Genomic DNA, 18,413 nt, shown 5'->3' with positions numbered 1-18,413 from the left:
AATTCTAAAACCTTAGACAGCAATATTAATGCATATTTGGCTAGTAACATCTGTCAAAATCATCTCAGTGACTTTGGGAAATTACATGGCACTGGGGGCGAGGGGGAGAGAGAGAGAGAGGTTATCATAATTATATTTAAATAGCATGATTTTTTTTTGCATTTAGAGGTAATTTTATTAATGTAATGTGATAATGTAGAGTCTCTGACATTTTCATTAGAACAAATGAATACATTTTACAAAATAAGCAACTTATTAAAATATTATAATATAATAATATAAACTTAAAAATATATACTGAACATTTTATTTAATGTAATTTTAGTATCATGATTCCTGGTAACCAAATTTTCCCTATTAATTTTCATAATTTATATCACAGTAAATATCAATACTCCTGTAGCGTCAAAGTGGTGAGATGTGGTATTGTATTACAATATGCTGCCTTCCGCTGGACACTGACATATATTTAAGTCAACTCATTCTCAAAGCAAAGTTTTATTCTAGAAAATCTTTTAAGTATCAATATGAGATCCTATATGAGTCAAGGATAATGTAGCTGGTTTGGAGGTAGGTGTATCCTGCCTTGTTCTCAATGTCTCCTGGGATAGGCTCCAGGTCCCTTGCCACCTTGTACAGAATAAGTGGTATAAAAAACGAATTAATAAATAATGTTGTTTAATGCGGCACGATGGATTAGTGGTTAGCCAAGTACTGGTTGTATGTGTATGTGTGTGTGAAGCCAAGAGGAGGAGGGGGTGGGAGGGGGCTGTAAAGGTGAGAAAGTGTGTGTGTGTGTGTGTGTGTGTGTGTGTGTGGTGTGACTAAAGGAGCATGGTGTCAAATACACACACACACACACACACACACACATTACCTAGAAGCCAATTACCTACAATTCTGTAAAGTGAGAGAAAAACCTGTTGGCTCAGTTGTGGATCATGTGATGCTCAGTGTCAAAACAATAAGCCCATGTGTGATACATGATAAAAACCAAGACAATGCTCATTTTTTCAAGTCAAAATTTATTTAAAATCTTTGCTTGTCTTGCAAACCACTCATAAACTACATTACTCGTAATCCAAGGTTCCACTGTATAACTTTTTTTCAGTGACATTATTAACAAAAAGAAAAAAAGGCAAAAAGAAAAACATAAGGGCCTACTAGGTATGGGCATACTACAGTAAGTATTCCCATGAATTGATAGCTTGTAGATCCACCTTTAGCAACAATAACTTGAGGTAATAATTTTCTGTATGATTTTTATCCTCTTACATCATTTTGGTCCATTCTTCTTGACAACATTGCTCTTTGAAGCACTTAAAAGGTCCTGCTACAGAATTTCAATTGGACTGAGGTCTGGACTTTGACTATACCATGCCACAACCTTGATTCTTTTATTTTTCAGCAATAGTGTTTGGTTTTTATTAAAAAATGTGCTGGGCATTTAGGCCAAACAACTCCACTTTGGTCTCATCTGTCCATAAATTCAAGATTCAGATTCAAGCCTTGTGGTTTGTTCTGATGCAGTTTTGTAGACATTTCTCCTGACAACCCTTCCAAACAAGCTTAATTATTAATACTTACTATCAAACATAACAAACATACTTGTTAAATCCTCTTCTAATTGTGCTGTCATGGACTTTGATACTTAAAATGCTCAGTAAGGTCTGTAGGGTCTGAGATGTAGCTCTTGTCTTTTTTATTTTATTTTATTTTTGTATTTCTCAGTGCATGCCACAGTCTGAACTGTGGTGAAGGTCTGCACACTTGTTGATGATCAGCTGCAACTTATTCTCTTAAATCCCGTGGAAACAGTAAGGGGGTACTTAGTATTGCCTGCAGGGGTAAAGCATCATGGCTGACCCTACAGACTGACTCCAGCTCCCTAATTGGAATATATGAAAAAATCTATCCATTGTGCTGTAAGGTACATGTGACAAATAAATTACGGTAATCTTAATATTAATAGAGAATATTTATTTTTTAAAAACTTTCTTTATTGTAAATATGTGCTTGTCATGATGGTGAATGTTCCAAAGTTACATTCTTTACTGATCAATAGCTGATATTGCAAAAATCTGTTGCTGTTTAATTCAGCTGTGTATACCTAAAACATTAAATTTTAACCATACAGCCAAATAAACTCCTTGCAATTGTATTGGGAAAGAAAGTTATTTTGTGTCATTGTCACAATAGCTTGTTTAAACAAATACATAGATGTTTTGACAGATATCTCCATTTTGGCAGTTTTAAGAAAAAAAAAAGAAACAAATTTGTCTGTTAAATAAGCACGAATTATGATTTTACATTCAAAAATATTTTGGTTATATCAGTTTGAATTGTGTATTATTTTAGTATTTTATGTTTATAAAAAAAAATATATATATATAACTCCACCTCCCAAAGTTTTCCTAAACTTATCCCTGTAGATACACTTTTCACCTGAGCCATCCTGGTAATATCATCCTAAAAAAAAGAGAGAGAATATGATACATTTAAATTATAATGCCTTATTTATTTAATTTTTTTTAAAGGATCAGCAACTTACAGTAAATAAAATTAAGTAAACTGTCCATTACTTTATATTCCATTATTATCTATTAGAATAGTTGAATAAGTCTTAAATATGTGTGGCAAAACAGAATAATTTTAGAACTCAGAGCCAATGCATAAATCTCTCTGTATGTCTGCATGTGGTGTGTGTGTGTGTGCGTGCGTGCGTGCGTGTGTGTGTGTGTGTGTGTGTTGGAAAATAAAGCACCCACTGGAAAAAGATTATAGGATTATAAAATGTGCCATAACCGCCTCTGATTCTTCACTGATCAAACCTGTTACACACCTCTTGCAAACCCTTAATTTATTTAATTAACACATTAAAAGCAAAATAATATCTGTTGATTTGTATTAGTCTATTAAGTAATCTTTTTGGTCCGGGACCACAGGACACTAGACTTGTATAATATGGCCCCATAATTGAGTTTAACATCCCTGACCTTACTGAATACCAGAATACTAAATTAAAGTGAGACATGCACCTCTGACAATCTGTAAAGATTTTTCTGAAGGATTCAGCAAATTCGGGTGTTGTGAATCTGGCAGCAATTTGCTCCATCTTAGAGTTGCCCTCTGTTTGGTAAAAAAAGAAAAAAACAATCCAACCAAGTCAAAGGTTTAGAATTCTAACTTGACAACACACTGAAGAATGTTACTGTATATTTAAATAAAACCACAATATGTTTAAATGTTCTTACCTGTACAGTTGTAAGCTGTCCAAACAAGTGTGTGTACCGATATGTTCAAGAATTCTACCGTGGTGTCCTTGGAAATGATGTGGTTAACAAGCAGCTTTAAAAACCTGTCACACCACATGAGGACCTGGTGGTACTTTTTCACTGGGTCGAAAATGATCTTCAGATCACCATATCCACATTCTTTCCACTGGCCAAATTCATGATCCAATTTGAACAATTTTACATTCTGCTTAAAAAGAACCATCTCAACTTCATCAGACTTCAACGCCAACTGAAAATGGAGAAGCAGAAAGAAATAACACACACACACACACACACACAATGCTGTAAAAATTACTGATCTTACTGATTTATTTTATTTCTAATGCTTATATAACACCAATTCAGATCAAACTAATTTTTATATTAAGCAAAGTGCGGGTTTTAAAATATTATTTCATTTAATAAGGGACAAGCGATATCAATCGGTTTAAGTCTGTACTTTGACGAGGCAAACTTGGACTTAATGTTGTGTTCTGGATCATTGTCCAGCTGCATAACTCAAATGGGCTTAAGGCTGAGGTCGCAAACTAATGGCTGTACATTATCCTTCAGGATGTTCTGGTAGTGTGCAGAATTTATGGTTGCAGCGATTATGGCAAGTTGTCGAGATCCTGAAGCTGAAAACCCCAGCCCCAGACCATGACACTACCACCACAATGTTTGGTTTCATGATAGAATAAACCTTGTACTTTATTTGCATGTCATTAAACCTGAACTGCTCAACTAGCTGACACAAGAGATGATGTCATTTATCACAGTAGACAGACATGGAACAATAAATCCAAGATAAATATCGCAATATTAATTGCGTTAAGAGGCCATTCTTGGGGGACTTCCGGTTCGGCAATGTGAGGTGAAGACGCGTGTTGACAGAGCTCCCCATATTTTCTAATACATAAGCTGACAATTCAACTTAAGTACTCTAAAACGTTTTATAATTGTAAAATAAGTGCTTAGTACAAAGTTACTGATTCAGCAAGATAAGCAAACACAAAGCACCAGTAAATACCTCGGCAACAACGAGAAACAGCCTAGCTAGCAAATTAGCTAAGATGACCTGAAGAAACCCCAGCGGATAACGACGGTGCCTCAATGAGCCTGATAAACAAATTAACAAAGCAATGAGCTTCGATAAAAGAAGACATTTCAGCCTGATTCAAGAGACCAGATGCTAAGTTGACAACTGCGATGCCTTATTTGCATAATTCTTTGGTTATGTTACTCATCAAAGATTCTTAAATTAAGGTCTAATTTCAACCAATAGATGTGCAATTTCTGTTTTAAAGTGTTTTTTTTTTTTGTGTGTGTGTGTGTGTGTGTGTGTGTGTGTGTTATTGATTTTATATTGGATAACTGTTAAAACAATGCACTTTATTTAGTTGAACTAAATTACAGATTCTTTGATGGTGTTCATAATGAATTACTGTGGGTTGGTTAAAAATATATAGGCTTTGCATTCATATTAAGGCTATTATGCAAAACTGTACAATAGACCTGTTTGTATGCTTAATTTTACAATTAATAAAACATTTGACTACTTCGGAAGCTCTGGGAAAGAAAAGGATAAAAGAAGAAGGGAGATGGACGTGAATTACCGGGAGTTGAGAGATTGTTGTGAGCTGCGGTTTGTCTTTGTTCAACAGACAAATCTAGAATGTAATATAGTTGTGTGTTTGTTGTTTTTTTCTTTCTTTCTTTCTTTCTTTCTTTATTTATTTATTTATTTATTTATTTATTTTTGCCCCCTCCTCATTACCATCACCTTTTCCAGTTACAGACAGAGGATACGCATGGAAAATTGTCGGATAAAAGATGTCAGATATTAATAACAAAATTTAAAATACTAGAGGGTCAGCAGTATGCTTTGTTAGCTGGAATGTTAAATGGTTAAATTGACCTGTAAAAAGAACTCGTATATTTGCGCATATGCGGAAACTAAATACAGAAATAGCCTTTATACAGGAAACACACCTACGTATCAAAGATCATAACCGACTTAAAAAAACTTGGGTTGGTCAGATCTACCACTCCAGCTTTACCCATAGGTCTAGGAGCGCAGCCATTTTAATCAATAAAAAGGTACAGTTTACTGCATCTGGAACAATTTCGGATCCCCTAGGGCGGTATATTATTGTATCTGGTCTTCTTTTTAACACACCTGTTGTTCTGGTTAGTGTCTATGCACCTAACTGGGATGACGTTAACTTTGTGAAAAAAAACACCTTCTTTTTGTACCAGATTTAAACATTTATCATCTTATACTTGGTGATTTGAATTGTGTAATGAATACAGTTATGGATCGCTATAACCCTAAAACTGTACCTCCTTTAAAAATTTCTTAAATCTTTGCTGGATATATGACTCAAATTGGCTGTGTGCACCCACAGAGGTGATAAAAAAAAGAATTCTCTTGCTTTCCACATGTTCATCAGACATACTCAAGGATTGATTATTTCTTTACAAATAAAAGGCTTATTTCGGCAATAGAAAAAGTGAAATATTCTGCTATTTTGGAATCAGACCATGCCCCTATAATTCTGGATATCCGTTTTTCTTATAATTATTCAACGCGACCAGTATGGAGACTGAACACAACTTTACTTTTAGATGCAAACTTCTGCCAATTCATATTGGGTGCGATAAACAATTTTATACTAACTAACAAAACAGACTCTATATCACCATCATTATTATGGGAGACATTTAAGGTTGTAATAAGGGGAGAAATAATATCGTACCCTGCCTCACGTAATAAAGAAAAAAAGGCAAACACTGGAGAAACTTATTAAATCTACTGTATACAGAAAATTGATCGTCAGTACGCTATGAACCCAACAGAAGAACTATTTAGAAAAAAACTTAGTCTTAAAGGGATCATACAGAAACAATTTTCATTAAATGTTAATATGATCTTTAGGGTCCTAATGAAAAGTTTGTAATATATTTAATTAAAAATTCTCAATGGTTGTGTAAAAAAAACACTACTTTTAACTGGTAAAAACTAGCTCTGTTCTCAGCAACCTATTTCAGTGCATGTTCCTTTAAATGCTTATGATCTCTGCTAAGCCCGTCCCCCAGTTCTGTGGGGCGTGTCTTCACAACACACGTAGGGTATAGCCATGGAAGTGTAGTCCAGAGTGTAGACTAGACAATCACCTTAATGCATTGTTTATTATAAACGGGCGATTAGGGATTATATAGAGACGGATGTACATAGAGAAGACTACATAACCATGCTCTATGAGAGTATAAGTTAACTTACACTCTGCATTCATCATGATTATTAGAAAAGGCGATCTGCAAAGATTCATAGAAAAAGAAATTACTCACTGAGCCTGGTGAAGATGAAGCAGGAACACGAAGCGTTAGTACAGATCCATTTTTAGGAGCAGCTTCCTAGTAAAACCTGCTTTATATTGACCCTCGTTTATAAAGCAGTCTGGTAAAAAATGATTAGTGCATTTAGGTAGATCGGCGGGGACGTTAGCTTTAAAAACTAAATTCAGCCACTGCGTCCTCAGCGGCTCAGATGTCGGTAGTGAATGACGACTGCTGTGTTCGCTATTACACCCAACAACTGTACACCACACTCGCTTAGGCGGCATTTTGCTCCAGCGGCGAAAAAACAATGGCCGACAGCTTCTTCTCACTCGGGGCGGGTCTTTGCTAAAACATCAGTGTCAATCAACTAGTGTAGGAGCGGCCTCTTGTGGTGTGGCGTCACAGTGACAGACATTTGCGAATGGCCTGTTTTCAGAAGGGGCATGTTATTGTAATAAATGAAAAGAAAACCACTGGGCGGCTCTTTATCATCGTAGAGTGGTTGTGTACGCACTCTCCTAACACACAGTTCAGTCCAAACAGCCTAAAAAAGTGCATGTAGGCCTGTATGACCCTGTCGATTTACTATCGACAGAAAAAACAGAGCGTGACTTAGTTTTCACCCGTGCCAAATTTTTTATGAACATTGAGAAAAGGCAGGTCGTCTCCTTGCCCAACAGCTAAAGAGTAAAAGAGTAAAGTATTATTTAAATCTGTATACTTCAGAATTCCCACAGAATAACTCTTCCATGGCGACATTCAAGTTGACCTACCCACAGTTAATTAAGACCAAAAGAATAATTTGGATAAACCTCTACAACTTCAGGAGATAGAAGACTCAATCAGAACTATGCAGAGTGGTAAGGCCCCAGGACCGGACGGATTTCCCGTTGAATTTTATAAAAAATTCTCCCCACAACTGTCACCTCTGCTTCGAAATATGTTTAATCATTCTCTTGATCAATCAAAACTACCGCAATCTCTTACACAGGCCCATATCACAGTTTTCTTGAAACCAGATGAGAATGCCCTTGATTATAGTTCTTATAGAACTATTTCCTTACTAAATGTAGATGTTAAATCTTATCTAAAATACTGGCTTCTAGAATAGAATATATTATACCAGATATTATATTACAAGACCAAACAGGCTTTATTAAGGGGCGCCACTCTTTCATTAATATTCGCAAACTTCTTAATGTTGTGTACTCTTCCACGTCAGCGAGTAGTCCTGAAGTGATAGTTTCTCTAGACGCAGAGAAGGCATTTGATAGGGTGGAATGGAATTATCTATTTGCGGGATTAGATAAATTCGGATTCTGATCAAAATTTACTTCATGGACTCACCTGCTTTATCATCAGCCAAAGGCAGCAGTAGTCACAAATAGGATAATATCAGAAATTTTTTCCTTGTCTAGAGGTATGCGACAAGGATGCCCTCTTAGCCCCTTGATATTTATTTTGGCTATAAAACCATTATCATCAGTACTTAAGTCATCACAGTCTATTAGTGGTCTTAACAGAATGGATGTCGAATATAAAGTCTCGCTTTATGCAGACGATTTATTATTGTATACTGTATAACTGACCCACTATCATGTGTCTCTGAAGTTGTAAAAATATTAAAAGAGTATGGGAATTTTTCAGGTTACAAATTAAACTTAAAGTATATGTTTCCCCATAAATCATGTGGCAGATCAGATTACAGATAGAAACTTGCCCTTTTGCATATCAAAATCAGGATTCAAATACTTGGGAATAAATATTACTTGCACATACACTGGTCTGTTTAAAGCAAATTATAGTGCCATAATTTAAAAACTTGAATCAAATTTTTAACGGTGGAGTGTTATATATTTGTCTTAAGCTGGTAAAATTAATTGTGTTAAAATTAACGTGTTACCGAGATTATTATATTTGTTTCAGAGTCTTCCAATTTTCTTGCCAAAATGCTTTTTTCAGTCAACCAATAGGCTGCTGTCTTCCTTTCTGTGGGGCAGGGGGAAGGGGGAAGAGGGCAAAAAGCCAAGGATACGTAGAGAGTTTTTTGAAAGACCCAAGAAGGACGGTTGACTGGCTCTCCCAAATTTGGTAAATTATTACTGGGCAGCAAACTTGCAAAAAGTTATTTATTGGTTTTAATCTCTACATACAGAATGGTGTGAAGTGGAGGCAAAATCTTGCAAATCAACATCACTGGCAGTGTTGATTACAATTAAGTCACCATTCTCACCCTTGCAGTTTTCTTTAAATCCATTTGTTATTTCAACCCTCAAAATATATAATCAAGTTAGACAAACAATTTAACTAACAGACTTTGCCCTGGAAACCCCTATATGTAATAATCACCTTTTTCCAGCTGCCAAGCTAGATGCTATTTATGAGCAATGGCAGCACCTTGGTTTAGCTAAATGTAGTGACTTTTTTATTGATAATATTTTCACTAATTACAATGATTTAACATGAAAATTTAACCTCAAAAAGTCTGACTTTTCTAGATTTCTTCAGGTTCGTCACTTTATTCAGGCCCATTGGCTAAACTGGCTAAAATATACTCAAATACAGATGAAACATGTGATCGTTGCAATGCTGATTTGACCCATACTGTATGTTCTGATCATGTTCTAAACTGAGACAATTTTGGCTTTCAATATTTGATATCTTAAACTCTGCATTTAATTTAAGAATTCGCCCTAACCCAATAACTGCTCTATTCGGTATAACTAAAGAGAAAGGGAATGCCCTGGCATTTGCAACATCAATAGCTAGAAGAAGAATTCTTTTAGAATGGAAATCACCAATGACACCTTAACTGTCAATATGGCTTAATGATATAATGACATTTCTAAAAACCAAAAAAAATTAATATTTTCTCAAAGGATCAACTAGAACATTTTACAAAACATGTGATCCTTTAATAATTTATATCAAGAAGAATGTGGCCCCCCAACCTTGAGTCCTCATCCTTGTCCCCAAAATAGTTTTATTTCCCCCCTGTTTTTATTATTATTTATTTATTATTATTATTATTTATGTATTTTCTTTTTCTTGTTCAGTTTTATGTTGGTTTTGATTTTGTGGGTAAAAAACGAAAAATGAATGCCTTTGACAGTGTTTCTAATACTGAATGTTTTCAATGTACTTTGTTCTGATAAAAATATAATAAAAAAGAGGCCATTCTTGGAATAATTTTAGAAAAAATTTAAAGCTGTAGTACATCATGATAAAGTTTATTTTAAAATATAAATTTTTATATAGTCGTGATTCATTACATGTAAAGTGAAATATTTCACCTTTTTGGTTTTTATTTTAATCATTACTGCTTAGAGGTCAAATAAAAAAAGTTTCTCAAAAATGCCATTTAAGTGAATCAAAAATCACTTAAATAGCATGGTATGACTCTTTTCATAAATAGCAGAATTTGTTTTTTGGAAATTTTTATAAAATTTTACTGCAGGTTTTATGTAGTTTGAAAGTTAAAAATCATTCCTTAAAATCCAAACAAACAGCATTCATTCACTTTGTTTTATACATAATCTTCCACTGTGATTAGAAACACTTTTAAAAGCGTATGCCTACTATAAGAGCCATATTTCATTCTTGTGATTTCTTGTTGTATGTCTATTTCTATTTCATTAGTTAAGCATTAAGCATTAAGTTTATTAGTTTAGCATTTAGAATTATACTCGTAAGTTGTTCTGTGACATCATCCCACAGTTGTGTAGCTGCATGTCTATCACACACATTAGTTGTTAGTATTGTTTAAGATACGGAAGTGTGGAGAACACAAGCTTTTAACCATAATCTGCTGTAATCTGCTATAGTACCGTAAACTGAAAGATATAGCAAATACGTTGTTGTAATGATAGTTCAAGACCATAAGCTACAGCAAACGACTTGTCATGACTTCAGTGGATTTATGCAAGAAACCGTAACAACTGTTGTACTTTGATGTTGAAATTAAAACAAGAGACAAACAAATCAACAGACGTCTGGAGTCGTGAGTAACCATGTGTAACAAGAAAGATACGCGTCAGAACTTGTAAATAAAATGCCCGTACATGTAAAGTCAAAAGCTTTCTCCGCTTATCACAAGATAAGTGATTTAAGAGTGCGAACGTGGAGTGAAGAGCACGCGTGCAATCTAAAAAAAAACGTGCATCGACTGTCGACAAGCAACTGAAACCGAAAGCGAAAAGAAGACTTGCCTGCTTTAAATTTCACTATGTCAGTCAGTGAGGACAACGCTGCTATCACCGAATCTAAGCATGTGATAGTGCTTGACGACAACGATCCTGCAGACAAGCTTCACGAACTGAAAAACGCTAAAAAAGACAAGTGGAGTCAATTGACTGCATTAACCGGTGAATTAAAGTTGCTCATGTACGATGCCTACAATCTATATGATATTGAAACTAAGTACTATACGGACTACAAAGGGCTGCTACACGACTTTGTTAAAAGCAATAGGGACGTGCGACTGCACTTAACCGAAGACGAACGCAAACATGATCTGCAAAACTGGTATTAGTCTAAATTGCTGTGCGTCACAGAATTCAGAAAAAGGGTAGAGATGTGGATTGCGGAAACTAAGAACCGCTTTAAGCCGCCTCAAACATTCAACGATGGAGTTTTGCCAGACAACAGTGTGACAATGGTGGAATCAAGGACGCTCGCGCCTAACAAGCACGGAAGCGTAGTGACGGCAGCATCCAAAAGGTCCTCAACATCTACAGCATCCTTAGTTCAGCTAAAACAGGCAGAAGCTGACAGAGCATCCTTGCTGGCTAAAGCAGCAACCTTAGAGCAATGGCAGGCGTTAGAAATGGAGGAAGCACAATTCCAAGCACAATTAAAGGCTAAAAAAGAAAAGCTGGAATTCGAAACGAAGCTTGTAAGGGTTAATGCAAGAATAAAAGTGTATCAGGGTTGTAAAGAACGACAAAGTCCCGCAAGACAGAGTGTGACCATCGAACCGAGTGGTGCACATGAATATGATGAACTTTACAAGCACGTGCGTCAACGGAATATCTCGGACTGCCATCACATCTCCAGGCAACCCACTTAAGCGTGACCGTAAGTGCCAAACCCATAACGACAAGCACTTTAAGGGAATGGCATACCCAAGGTAAAAAACACTCACTTTACGATACTGATAGAGTAGAGTTTCAGAGTATGATGCAACGTCAGGCAGATATTACGGACATGCTTGCGAAGAGTCAAAGGCAATTTTCCTTACCTCAGCGCGATGTTCCTTTGTTTAATGGAGACCCCCTTGAGTTCACGACCTTTGAGAAGGATTTTAAACCAGATCTGATAGAGATGCGGATAGGCTGTACTTTCTCGAGCAGTATACTAGGGGAGAGCCTAGAAATCTCGTAAAAAGCTGTCAGCACATCTCAGATCATGTTGGCTATGCAGAAGCAATGAGACTGTTACATGATAAGATTGGAAATAAAGAAATAATCGCAACAACGCTGATGCAAAAGGCACTCAAGTGGCCGGAAATAAAGTCAGAGGACGGAAAGTCGTTAACCACTTTTTCCCTGTTTCTAGTAAACTGTTACAATACTATGTCAAACATTGACTACATGAATGAGTTAAATATCGCCACCAACTTGAGGATTATTGCCCCAAAACTGCCCTACAAATTGCGTGACAAATGAAGAAGCCACGTATACGAGTACGAGGAGCTCAATCAAAAAAAAGCTAAGTTTGTGCAGCTGATGAAATTCGTAAATCAAGCGGCAAAGGTAATGTCCAACCCACTTTTTGGAGACCTGGACGTTTCGACTAGTAATAAAAAACACTGCAACAAATCTCCTCAAGGATTCAAGCAAAAAAGGGAAGGAAAAAGAGGTAGCAGCTTTGCAACTGGCGTAAAACAAGTTGGTGAAAATCATAAAGACTCGACTACAGTAAAGAGCAGTAGTGCATTAGTTATCAGTGTTATTACTAAACCTTGTGCATTCTGTGTGAAAGGTCATACATTAGATGAATGCCACCAGAGACAAATTGGACTTTTTGAGAAAGAATGGATTTTGCTTTGGATGTCTAGTGAAAGGACACTTAAGCAAAGACTGAACAAAGAAAATCACATGTCAGCTGTGCCCAAAGAAACATCCTCGCATGTTACACATTGCAGCACAAGACACAGCTCAAGTAATCGTAAAGGCCGACAAAACTGAACCAGTTAAAACACTGCCTGTTACAGTGAGTCATGAAACAAGCGCCTGCACTGGGGCTGGAGACGATTGTATTTTTTCCATTGTACCTGTTAAAATAAAGTCCAAGAAAAGTAATAAGACAGTAGAAGTGTATGCCTTTATGGACCCAGGTAGTTCTGCTACTTTTTGTACAGAGTCGCTAGCAAGGCGGTTAAACGTATAAGGTAAATGAATTAACATTATGTCAAGCACCATGAACTCGAGGAAACAAGTAGAAAGTTATGTGCTTACTGACTTAGAGGTTAGTGGTCTGGATAAAAACACCTTTGTTGGACTCTCCAAAGTGTTTACACAAAAGAGCATCCCAGTCTCAGTGGAAAAAATTCCACAACAGCACGACATTGATAAGTGGTCATACCTCAGTGAAGTAAAATTGCCTCAGATTATTGCTGGAGTCGAAATTATCATCAGTAATAAAAAGCATAAGCTCCTTGAACCATGGCAAGTAATTAACAGCAGGCACAATGGGCCATATGCAGTAAAGACCGCTCTTGGATGGACCATAAATGGACCTCTTCGAGAGTCGGTCGAGGAAGGCACGTGTGACAATGAGCAAGTAAGAAAGCAGCTATTCAAATGCCCAACAACCAAAGTGCAGCTAGCAGCACGCACTGAACCTCAAAACGAAGTTAATTGCTCCTTTCATGAAGAATATTCAAATCAAATTCAAATTTTATTTGTCACAAACACAGTCATACACAATATGATATGCAGTAAAATGCTTATACGACTGCCAGTGACCTTAAAACAAAAGAATAGTAAAAGCTTATACATAAGAAATAATAGGAATGAAAGAAATACTTTAAAAAATAAAATTAACTAGTAAAATATTCTGTACAAAGTAAAATAAGAAATGAAAGAAATACTTAAAAAATTAAATTAATTAGTAGAATATGGTGTACAAAGAAAAATATCCTGTAATAAGAGAACTATGTTAGAAAATAAGATTAACTAGTGCAAATGTACTGTACAAAGTAATAGTAAAATAAACTTTACAAATAAAAACAAGATATCTATAAAAAAGCAAAATATCAATATATCAAATATAAAAATATAGAAAAAAAATAGAAATTTGTCAAACAGATTTATAATTTTTAAATGGCTGTGGTGTGCAAGTATGCATAAAAAGTGACTTTGTAAAGTGTCTTATTTAAAGTGATTTGTGCCATGGAGTTACAAAAAGATGGTAGTTAGTTCTGTGTTTTGTGGTTGAGAGACCTTATTGCCTGCAGAAAGAAGCTCCTCCTCAGTTTCTCTGTGTTGGCCTTCAGGGAGCGTAATCGCTTCCCAGACCGCAACAGAGAGAACAGTCTGAGAGAATTGTTGGGATGGCTGAGGTCCTTTACTATCTTCCTGGCTTTGATCCAGCACCGCTTGCTGTAGATTGAGTGCAGGTCAGGGAGCTCGGTACGGATGGTGCGCTCAGCTGATCGCACCACCCTCTGTAGAGCGCGTTTTCAAACCAGGTAGTGATGTTTCCCATCAGGATGCTCTCTATGGTGCAGGAGTAGAAACTCCTGAGCACCTTGGAGGGCAGTCTGAAGTCTCTCAAGCGTCTGAGGTGGAAAAGACGCTGCCGGGCCTTTTTTACCACAGTGTTGATGTGACAGGACCATGGTCCTGCGTGATGTGAACACCGAGGTATCGAAAGCTGTCCACTCTCTCCACTGGGCTCCTGTTGATGACGGGGGTCTGGTAGTTCCTCTCCTGCTTTGTACAAAAGTCCACTATCAGCTCCTTTGTCTTGCTGACGTTCAGGAGGAGATTGTTACTTTGGCACCAGTTCTCCAGATTTCCAATCTCCTCTAGGTAGGGCGACTCATCGTTGTTCGTGATCAGGCCCACCACAACAGTGTCGTCAGCAAACTTGATGACCGTGGTGGAGTTGGTAGTGGCCACACAGTCATAGGTGTACAGGGAGTACAGCAGGGGGCTCAGAACACAACCCTGGGGGGCTCCAGTGCTGAGAGTAATGGAGGCTGAGACGTGTCCGCCCATCCTTACTGCCTGTGGTCTGCCAGTCAGAAAATTGAAGATCCACTGACACATTGATGAGCTGAGTCCCAGGTGCTCCAGCTTGGTGGTGAGTGTGGAGGGAATTATGGTATTAAATGCAGAGCTGTAGTCAATGAAGAGCATTTTCACATAATTTCCCCTCCAAGGGGCCAGGTGAGTTAGAGATGTATGAAGGAGATAAGAGATTGCGTCATCCGTAGAGCGGTTTGGGCGGTAAGCGAACTGTAGTGGGTCCAGTGTGTCTGGTAGTGATGAAATGATTAAGTCTCTGACCAGGCGTTCAAAGCACTCATCACTACTGAGGTGAGGGCTACAGGGCGATCATCGTTGAGGGAAGCAGGATGAGGTTTCTTCGGAACAGGAACAATGATGGACTCTTTGAAGCATGTGGGGATCACCGACTGAGATAAAGAGAGGTTGAATATCTCAGTGAACACAGGTGCTAGCTGGTCTGCGCAGGCTCTAAGGATACAGCATGAGATCCTGTCTGGTCCTGCTGCTTTTCTGGTGTTCACTCTCTTGAAGGCTCTCCTCACGTCATCCTCGGTGATGATGAATGCACTTCCGGTGCTGGCAGTGTCTTCCTGTCTGCAGCCATTAGCGCCGCTAGCATTAGCATTGCTAGTGTCTTTAGCTGCAGCATCGAAGCGAGCATAGAAAGTGTTCAGCTCGTCTGCCAGAGTCACGTCCGCGTTCGTCATACTGTACCAGTTGTTGGTGCTTTATAGTCCGTAATTGTCCTTAGTCCCTGCCACAGGCTCCTAGAGTCACTCTGTTGGAGTTGTGACTCTAGTTTCCTCCCGTAGCGCTGCTTTGCCTTTTTCACCACCTTCCGGATGTTATATGACGCAGCCTTCCATGTCACCAGATGTAAGTCCCGTGTTGTAGGCAGCGGTGTGAGATCTCAGAGCATCGTGGATGGTTTTATCCACCCACGGCTTCTGGTTGGGAAATGTTCTAATAGTCTTTTTTTCCACGGTATCATCTGCGAGTTTCCCAATGAATCCCACAACCGCTTCTGTAAACACGCTGACGTCATCATTGGAGCTGTTTCTGAACATGTCCCAGTCTGCGTCATCAAGTGCGTCTTGTAAAGCGGCCACCGATTGGTCCGTCCAGTACGCAACCTCCCTCTGAACCGGAACTTCCTGTTTCAGCCTTTGTTTGTAGATGGCGGCATGGTCGGATTTACCAAACGGAGGACAAGATTGTGCCTTGTAGCCGTCCTTGACCATTGTATAGCAATGATCTAGTGTCCTTTCACCCCTGGTGGGGCAGGTGATATGCTGATAAAAGTTCGGCGCTGCGCGTTTGAGGTTGGCACTATTAAAGTCTCCTGCCACAATGAGCGCAGCGTCCCGGTGTTGTGTCTGGTGCTGTGTGAGTGCCTTATGCAGCTCGCATAAGGCAGTGTCCATGTCCGCTTGTGGTGGAATATAAACGGCACTGATTATGTGAACTCCAGAGGTAGATAAAAAGGACGACACATGATGGACAGTAGTTCCAGGTTTGGTGTGCAGGAGCGTGTGAGAGGAACAACGCTCGAGCTGTTGCACCAGCTGAGGTTCACCATTAAACACACGCCGCCTCCCCTTGACTTCCTCGAGTCCCATCTCCTGTCCATGCGGTGAACCGAGAAGAACTCGGCCGGCTGGATGGTATGGTCCGGTACCGCTGGGTTTAGCCATGTCTCGGTGAAGCAGAGGAGATTGCAGTCCCAAATGTCTCTCTGGAACTTTATCCTGGGCCTTAGGTCATCGAGCTTGTTCTCCAGTGACTGGATGTTGGCGAGCAGGATGCTAGGCAGAGGTGTGCGGTGTGCACAGGCTCTCAGCCTGTTCCTGATGCCGGCTCGTTTCCCTCGGGGCCGCCGCTTCGCATCGCGTCCTCGGATTCGGAGTTAAAAACGTCGAGTTGTGAGTACATTGTATACCAATAGAAACAAGGGTGTCTCTATCATAATTAATGTACTCCATGGTTGTAATTTGACTGGTTTCATAACGCTAAAAACTAACTTAAAAAAACAAAAACAAAGAAAAGGTGGTCGGAGCAGTCGTGACGGCAGCCGAACTCACCGGCGCCATCCTGGCCAGTTCAGTTATTCAAACTTCCTGAACGACATGTTGAAAAAAGGTCACGCAGTCAAGATCCCTACATCTCACCTAAGTCGACAAGATGGTCAAGTGTGGTATATACCTTATCATGGTGTGTATCATCCTCAAAAGAAAAAGCTAAGGGTAGTTTTCGACTGTCCTGCTAGCTATCAGGGAGTATCATTAAATAGCGAGCTCCTACAGGGACCCGACCTGACAAACCCACTCATTGGAGTGCTTACATGCTTTAGACAAGAGGAAGTTGCCATGATGGCAGATGTGAAAGCCATGTGCTATCAGGTTAGAGTTCAGGAAAAGAACACAGACTTGTTGCGTTTCCTATGCAAAAAGTAGCTCTAGTAGTATCAAAGTAGCTCACGCCTCCAAACTCCAACATTTTCTTAACAAGACTCCAGGTATGCTAAGACCTGAATCCATTTTTTTTTAGGTCATTAACCCAAGTATTCACATATCTTTTCCACTAACACTTTAAGGCTTTAAAGTTTGTTCTCAATAAAGACATAAAAGATCAGTTGTTGTTTTAGGCACATTATAGTTCTCTAAATCCATCCATATAAGATTCATATACTTTTTGCCACTGTATATATTTTAATTTTGGTGATCAACATTTTAAGTTGGGGGGTTAATTGATAAAGTGAACATATGCTATTAATTAATTAAATGTGAACATACGTTAGATAAGGAAAAATCTTGATTTTGACCCTCAGGGTCTTCCTTCTGATTTTGGGAAGCTGTTCCTTTGGTACTAAAAACTGCTGTTCCAGCATGAATCCAGGGAAAAGATGGGTCTGGACAGAAATATAGACAGGCAGAAACAAACAAACAGGGAGGTTTTAAAGGGTGTTTGCATTTAAAGTGGTTTAATTTTGTTCTGAAGATTATGGACTTCATAGTTACTTAATATAATTCAAATGTTATAAACCCAAAATCAACGAAAATTATGAATTAAATTTTATTAATTTAGAAAAGAAACAAACCCCTGTACTAAATTTCTGTGTCAAAGTAATACATCAGTACTGTACCTCATATCTGTATCTTAATAGGAAAATTATTTAAAGTATTGTCCAACCCATGGTTAAACCAATAAAAAGTCTACCTTTATTTCTGAATGACAATCCTCCAGATTTCTTTGCCATGTCTGCAAATGAACTTGGAGAATCAAGTGCAAAAGAAAAAGGGGCATCTGTGGAAAAAAAGCCAAAAACAAACAAACATCAGAGTTAGAATCTGTCTAGTCATAAAGATGTAAAGCAATGTTGATAGAGTTTCACATACCTCAAACCCTAAAGCTATTCCATCCAAAAATTTTGGGAACGTTTGAACCACAATGTGACGTTGTTGAGTGAAGTTAAAAAGTACAAAAATGTTGGTGGAGTTTTATCTAGTGTGAATGTGGACTACGTGATCAAGATTGGATAAACATGGAATATAGATTGGAT

The 18,413-nt window shown here is 38.1% G+C and overlaps 1 long non-coding RNA gene across 1 annotated transcript; it reads right to left on the bottom strand.

The window, feature by feature from the left end:
- Positions 1 to 2,394: 2,394 nt before the first annotated feature.
- Positions 2,395 to 18,161, bottom strand: LOC128515707 (uncharacterized). The gene is made up of 4 exons (XR_008356698.1): positions 18,071 to 18,161; positions 17,647 to 17,762; positions 3,039 to 3,525; positions 2,395 to 2,469 (listed from the first exon to the last, which is right to left on the bottom strand). It is a non-coding gene; the product is annotated as an uncharacterized LOC128515707 (long non-coding RNA).
- Positions 18,162 to 18,413: the final 252 nt, after the last annotated feature.

Source organism: Clarias gariepinus, chromosome 1 (assembly GCF_024256425.1).
Source record: "Clarias gariepinus isolate MV-2021 ecotype Netherlands chromosome 1, CGAR_prim_01v2, whole genome shotgun sequence".
Classification (NCBI taxonomy): Eukaryota; Metazoa; Chordata; class Actinopteri; order Siluriformes; family Clariidae; genus Clarias; species Clarias gariepinus.
This window is presented reverse-complemented; position numbering and strand designations above follow the sequence as displayed.